Source organism: Nicotiana sylvestris, chromosome 1 (assembly GCF_000393655.2).
Source record: "Nicotiana sylvestris chromosome 1, ASM39365v2, whole genome shotgun sequence".
Classification (NCBI taxonomy): Eukaryota; Viridiplantae; Streptophyta; class Magnoliopsida; order Solanales; family Solanaceae; genus Nicotiana; species Nicotiana sylvestris.
This window is the reverse complement of record NC_091057.1, coordinates 79747552-79754883: the sequence shown is the minus strand read 5'-3', so window position 1 is coordinate 79754883 and position 7332 is coordinate 79747552. Positions and strand designations below refer to the sequence as shown.

General features: G+C 41.6%; 1 long non-coding RNA gene across 1 annotated transcript in view; it reads right to left on the bottom strand.

Moving 5' to 3' along the window:
• Positions 1 to 3768: 3768 nt before the first annotated feature.
• Positions 3769 to 7332, bottom strand: part of LOC138880824 (uncharacterized) — a 36750-nt gene continuing 33186 nt past the window's right edge. The window contains exon 2 of the long non-coding RNA XR_011403365.1: positions 3769 to 4070. This is a non-coding gene — a long non-coding RNA (uncharacterized lncRNA). The remainder of the gene's footprint in view (positions 4071 to 7332) is intronic.

Genomic DNA, 7332 nt, shown 5'->3' with positions numbered 1-7332 from the left:
GTGCCTTCGCCCGAGCTCCTTCATAAGCGGCCTCAGAAACATTATCCACTTCCCATAAACTCTTATATATGTCCCACTAGGCTTTGGCATATACCCAGAGCTTGTGCAAATGGTGAGGAACAGCGGCAGAGGAAGACTCGACCTGGGCCAATAGTTGTGCCTTTTTGGCCTCAAGAATAACGACCCTATCTCCCAAGGTTGAAGTTTCCCGATCAATTTCGCCAATACGCTGTTCGAGCCTCGCCTTCCTAAGCGTTGCCGTCGCCCTCTCAGATTCCTGCTCGGATTGAAGGACGCGGATAGTGTCCTCTAAAGCCACCACCCTCGCTGAAGACGATGCCCAGGAACTCTCGACACTCTCCAACTCGGAAACCTTTCTCTCCAGCTCGGCTAACTTTCCCATCCATTCCGCACTCATCACCTCGTCCCTGATGGCATTCTGATCCATTTCAGATTGCATCGACCGCACCTTCACCTGAAGATGCTCACACTCTGCGGCGACCCCTTTGCCCAATTCAACTTCTTCATCCTTTACATGAAGTTTCTCCTCGAGCTCGCTATTTCTACGAATAGCGTGCATCAACTCCTGATCCCTCTTCTTCAGTTCCTCACAAAGAGATCGATCACCGGCGTTCGCCCTCAGCCGCTCGTGCATCTCACAGCACTTGTTGCGGTAGAGCTAATACTTCTCCAACATCATCAAAAAATTTTTGGCCCTGGTGTCGGCCCTGCGGGCACTTTCAATCTCCACCATATATGTCTGGAAGACAAAAAGAATTAGTAAAGGCCAAGTCCACCAAAGATAAAAAGAACGCAAAAAGAAAGAGGAAAAACTTACCCTCAGGCCTATAGCAGCCACTTCGTGCATCAAATCGATGTCGCGGACGTCCCGAAGAGCCTCACACTCGACAACAAAGCACAAAAGATCAAACAGCGGCAACAAGTCCTCTGTATCTCCTAGAAGGTTAATCTCTGATGGGATTTATGGTATACGGGTCGGGCCTCCTGCATGAACCACCGTATGAATAAGGCCTTCCTCAAACATCCTGACATCATTGGGATCAAGATCGGATTCAGACTCGTAGTCATCAACCACGACACCTTTCCCTCATTCTACGGCCGAGAAAGAAGCACAACCTGGTCCGAAAGATGAAGGCCTGCCCAAAGTAGCAACATCGACCTCGGGATTCTGACTCCTCATCGTAGTAGTCTGTTGGTCAATCATAATAGCCAGAGTCTCTATCGACGAGTTGGTCAAGGTGGTCGGCTCTACCTCTGCGAACAGGTTAGCATCGTCCCGTACCTCAGACTCTGTCAAAAGGATACCGCCTTCTGAACATATCACGACTGAAAGAGCTATTTCGGACTCCACTCGTCGTCTCTTTGACGACCTTTCCCTGTCCTCAGCATGAGAAGACTCCCCCGTCGAGCAGGCAGTAGGGGTCGAAGCCCTAGATTGAGGAACAATTTCTATGCACACGGCTACGGCCGTAGATCCAACTTGAGCAGCCCTTGCCGTAGGTCGAACAACAGACCTTGGTATGGGCCGAGCAGAAGACACCTGCTGACGAAATGCAAGAGGATGAGCCCTTACCCTTGGCACTCTCCCTAATGACGATAAAATCCGTATAAGCAACAAAGCCAAATTTCAAAGTGAAAAACAGAAATTGCGGCTACTACTTACCGATAAGGGGTTTACGTCCATATTTCTCATATAAGGACGACCATTCATAAACTCCTACCATATGAGGAATAATGGCATTCACGCATTCGCGGATATTGTCAACAGGCGCACGGGGTAGTCTTGCGGCTGCAAAAGCAAAAATAGTTCAATACTGCCCAAAGAAAAGTGGTCAATTATTATTCCGACAAATAATACAAGAACTTACGTGCGAAGTTCCATCTCTCGAGGAACCCTGCAGAATCCACCACAAGGTGCTCGTTCAACACATAGAAGTAGTTTTCATAGAAACGATGGTTGGCTCTATTATCCATCTTCACCACCAGACTCTTCATCCTTCGATGGCGCATGTGAATCATCGTGCCACGAATGTGTTTAGGGGCAAAAATATTGAGCATGTGTCTCAGAGTGATCTCCCGACCGACAAGCTCCGCGAACTTGAGCAGCATAAGGAACAATTTATACAGGTACGGTGAAACTTGAGCCGAACACACCTCGTAAAAACGGAAAAAATCTACTACCAAGGAAGGGAGAGTAAGCGTATACCCCACAATAAAAGGATTTGGGCAGAACACGCAATATCCTGGGCGGTCGAAATGAATGATATCATCTCCCACCATTTGCAACATCTCGATGTGGTGTGGAATCCCCCACCTAACCTTCAGCTCCGTAATCGCTGCCTCATTCATACAGAGGGGACAGGTTCCGATTCTTCTCCGGCAGGGCTATTGAAATCGGTCTACGGCTTCCCGAGAAGAGGCAATATTTCGGCCGCCATTGGAACCTCCTCATCTTCTACTACTTATACCCCTCGGGGAATAAGAACATCATTTTTTGGCGCCGGAACTGTGGCAAGATCATCAGTGCGGGAAGAAAAACCAGACATTTTACTCAATTGAATAAAATGAATGAACAAAGGAAGTAAGAGGAAAGACAAAGATGCCAATTTCTGACAAACAAAAGAGAATCGAAAATCTGAAGTATCGAGGGAGAAGAAAATTCGCAAAATTCTTTTGATAAACTAGGAAAGTGTGCCAGTGAATTGATGTTTTTTTTGTATTTATAGGGATATGAATTTCCCAAACGGGAAACCCAAGAGTCGCCAATTAGCCTTGATAAGGTATGAAACGGTTCAATCCTTAGGAAACGTGTGTCATAATGGTAGTAACCATACATTTCAAATCAATGCAACGTTTCAATTCCGAACGGACGCGGTGAAACAAAGGCATCGCTAAAGCATTGCGCCATCACCTCGATCTAAAGACCTCATTCAAGGCACGAACAGTCAGATTTTTTCCTAGCCTTCAAATCTACAAAGTCCGCCCACTAAGACCCTCAAGGTACGACCTCGACGGACGGAGGGACTAACTGTATGGGTTAAAATCTGACCATAGTGGTCAAGAAAGCTGGGATTTCGCCTAAGTGGCGAAATAGCGAGAAATGCCACATCCAACATCAGTCCAATCATCGATGATGAATGCTGAGTAAGAACGATACTCGAGTAACGACGTCTATATCCTCACGTGAAGATCACGTTGGTCAAAGATCACAGTAAAATTCTGAGAACTATATATATAGAGAAGGAGATGCCCGAAAAAAGGGGACATTTTCTCTCAACTTCTTCTCTATCAATTTCCTCATCTAAAGGATGTAAAGTATTATTTCCTTCTTCTTATAAAAGATAGGAGTGGCAACATCAAGAAATACAAAACTTTCTTTCTATTTTATTATCCATTATCGCGCTATGCATTTTAAGATCTGAAGTTGATTATGCTTGGCTAAGATTTTCCTCTCCTCATCATTAATTGGTTAGCCCAAAAAGGTTTTACTATCTTTTGGTCAAACAGTAAGCACTTAACTGCACTTGGGGATATTTCCCCTCAAAGTGTATTATCGGATACATGCTTTTGCATACTAATCCTATTTATGGGTTTTGTAATTGATCATGTTATAACTATAACTATACGCTGATAATTGAAAAATCTTTATCTAGAAGTATTTCTTATGCATGTGGGCCTAGAACTATATACAGTCAGACTTCTCTATAACATCATCCTTATATAACAATACTTTTTTTGAACATAAAATGCGCAAACTTATATTACTTAAATAAAATTACAAAAACATGGAAGTAGTTTTTAGGGCATTACTATTGCCCATACTTGCTAAATAGATACAGACACTGGTAGAGATGTTCTTAACACTGTTACAAATATCATGCTTGTTCTTCAACACTTCTTGTTCAACAAAATAAGGGGGACGAGCATGGTAGAAATACTTGGTAGAGGAGGGATGCTTGATTACTTCCTTAGCCATCAGGTGCGCCACTTCATTACCTTTCTTGAAATTATGCTTCAGGAGTGGGAGCTTCAGCTGGTGCATTAACCATCTGTATTCAGAGACAATGTCAGAGAAGTTATTACTATCTTCATACATAAGCTTAATGATATCCATGCAGTCAGTTTCAATTTCCAGATTTATGAAGTTCATTTCTTTGGCAATTTTTAGTCCCTCTAGTAGAGCCATCAATTTTGCATGTGTAGGGGAAAGTGCTTGGATTGACTTGTGGAATCCCATGATCCAATCTCCATTGCTATTTCGGAATGCGCCGCCAAGTCCTGCTGCACTGTTATTACTAGAAAAAGCACCATCACAATTTAATTTAATCATGTCTTTTGGTGGTTTGTCCCACTTGATCTTAGTTTTGACTTTTTTATTAGTGAATGGATTTTTTCCCGTGAAGAAAATAAATCCCCATGCTAGATGTATAGTCTTGTTAGTATCCAAATTGTGATTGAGATTGTTCATGTTGTTGAGATTTCTGTTTCTCCATATCTCCCAGATGGAGAAGGGGAATAGGGTTTCCCAACTAATCTTGTTGGAATTATGGTAGATGAAAGTATCCCTTAGTATCACTAGCCAGTTTTCATCACCTACTATGTTTAAGGATAGGAGACCCATGTTCCCCAAAAACGACGAGAGACTGGGCAATGCATAAAAATGTGATGGATGTATTCCACTCCAATTCTACAAATAGTACAAGTAATGTCAATATTTGTCCCTATTTTGGCTAGGTAGGCTCGACAAGGAATTCGATTATGCAAGTATTTCCACATAAAAATTTTAATTTTGTTAGGGCAACGAAGGTCCCGGATCCATTTAAGGGAGTTGGACGTATGATTGCTTTTAATGAGAAGATTATAGCAAGACTTAGTAGAGAAGATATCATTTGAGTTAAGGCTCCAGCTAATTCTATTAATTTTTGATTCTATACAAGGGATGGGTGTTAGGTTTAGTTTCTTGATTACCTCAGGAGTTAATTCAAAAGAAAAGGCCTTAGTATTCCATTCCTTGTTCTTAACTAGGCTACCTATTGATAGGTTAGGGTCATTCTTATTGAGAAGGCCTTCGATGGAGCATCTTAGAGAATTGGAATTGTATATCCACTTGTTAAACCAAATATTCATATTGGAATTAATGAACGGATGCCAAAGAATACTATTGCGACACACTTTCCATCCTTTTAGGATGGATTTCCAGATGAAAGAAGCATTAGTGATGGATTTGGACCTAGCATATTTGGCCATAATGAGATAGCACCAAGATATACTAGGGTTTTTTAAGAGTCTCCAAGCTAGGCTAGAAAGAAGTACCAAAATTTTATCTTTTGCTTGACAAATACCTAGTCCTCCTTCATTCCTTTCCTTAGTTACTGTTTGCTAGTTGATTAGATGAAGTTTTTTTGCAACACTTGAGGTTCCCCAGATAAAATTCCTTTTAATTTTGTTTATTGTTTTTAGGGTTTTGAGGGGAAGAAGGGTGTATTGCATTGAATGAGAAGGAATTGCACCTAAAGTGCTCGAAGCTAGAGTGGTTCTTCCAGCCATATTAAGAAAAGGGCATTTCTAATGAGATAATTTGGAATGCAATTTATCTATGATAAACTGAAAATCTTTAGCTTTGGCGAGTGGTTAAGTATTGGAAATCCTAGGTATTTTTCAAATTCATTAGTGGATTTTATGTCAAAAAGGGATGTTAGAAAGTTTGAGTGGTCCTTGGGGCATTTTTTTAGGGAGAACAATTCTTGATGGCAATACCGTATTCCATGCAAAAGAAGTCCATGCAATATTTGATGCAAAGACTTGTCTTTTTGTTTGCTTTCCCCATTAGGGTTATGTCATCCGCAAAAAGAATGTGGGAGAGGGAAGGTCTCCTATGGCTAATGTGAATAGGATCCCAATTTAGTATATCAACTTGGTGATTGATTAATCTAGATAGGAGCTCAATACATAAAATGAATATATAAGGGGAGAGAGGGTCTCCTTGACGAATACCCCGACTAGGTTGGAAGAAGTTTGTTCTTGCCCCATTCACTAAGATCCCCATTGAGCTAGTAGTTATGCAATGCATAACTAGATGAGATAACTATGGGGAGGAACTTGAAGTATTTAAGGGTCTTGTATACAAAAGACCATTCTAGCCTATCAAAAGCTTTTTCCAAAATCCAGTTTAATTATCATATCAAAGTTAGATTTTTTATCTTCTAAGGTTATTCATAATTTCTTGAATTATGATGGCATTATCATAGGACTGATAAGGTAGGGCAGGAAGAGCTTTATCCTATTAGCAATTATCTTAGTGATGATTTTATAAGAGGTGTTGCAAAGACCAATAGGTCTAAAGTTCTTGAGGTTGTTAGCATTGGGAAATTTAGGGATGAGACAAATAAAGGTATCATTGATGCCACTAAGTAAGGATTGAGTTCTGAATACTTTGTGACAATAGCTAGTAATGGAGTTCCCTATTATATGTCAATATTTTTGGTAAAAAAAGGGTGAATGTCGTCCGGGCCTGGAGCTTTGAATGGCTTAAAAGAAATATTACCTTAGTGATTTCCATGCTAGTAAGGGGGTTGTCCAGGCTGCTTAGGTCAATCTTTTTAGCACTGGAGGGATCCATGATTGAATTATTATTAGGGGATGAAATTTTGGTTGTCCTAAATGTTTCCATGAAGAAAGAGAGGTTGTAGTCAAGAATTTGTTTAGGTTCAGAGATCCAATCCCCATTTTCTTTGGTGAAATATGATAACTAGGGATTATGATGTATTTTACACTCCTTCTTGCTTAAATTTTGATTAGAAATGTGTACAAATTAGTCCTAAAGGCTCACAAGTTGTACTTGATTGTAGGTTTGATCAACAAGGTGACAAGGTGTCAAAAAACCAGCTCAAAAAGGAGTGAAACTTGGACAAGTTTCAAGACCAAGACCAAGCTTAGTCAAACAGGACCAATGCAGCCGCACACCATTTTCTACGGTCTGCAAAGATGAAGATCAGAGAGTATGATTCTCAGTCAGCCAGGCAATGTGGCCGCAAAGGACTTTGTGCGGTCCGCATTGATTCCACTACGGCCGCACTCAATTTCGTGCGGTTCGCAAAGCCAAAGTTCAAAGAGGTGGCATTTTGGGGAACCTGGTCAATGCGGTCCGCGGTCCATTTTGTGTGGACCGCAATAGAAGCCACCGCGGCCGCGGTGCATTTTGTGCGGTCTGCGATGGCCAACTTCAGAGAGCATATTAGTCAAGCCAAGAGTCTTAGTGCGGCCGCACTCGATTTTGTGCGGTCTGCACTAGCCCCGCAGGGGTATTTTTGT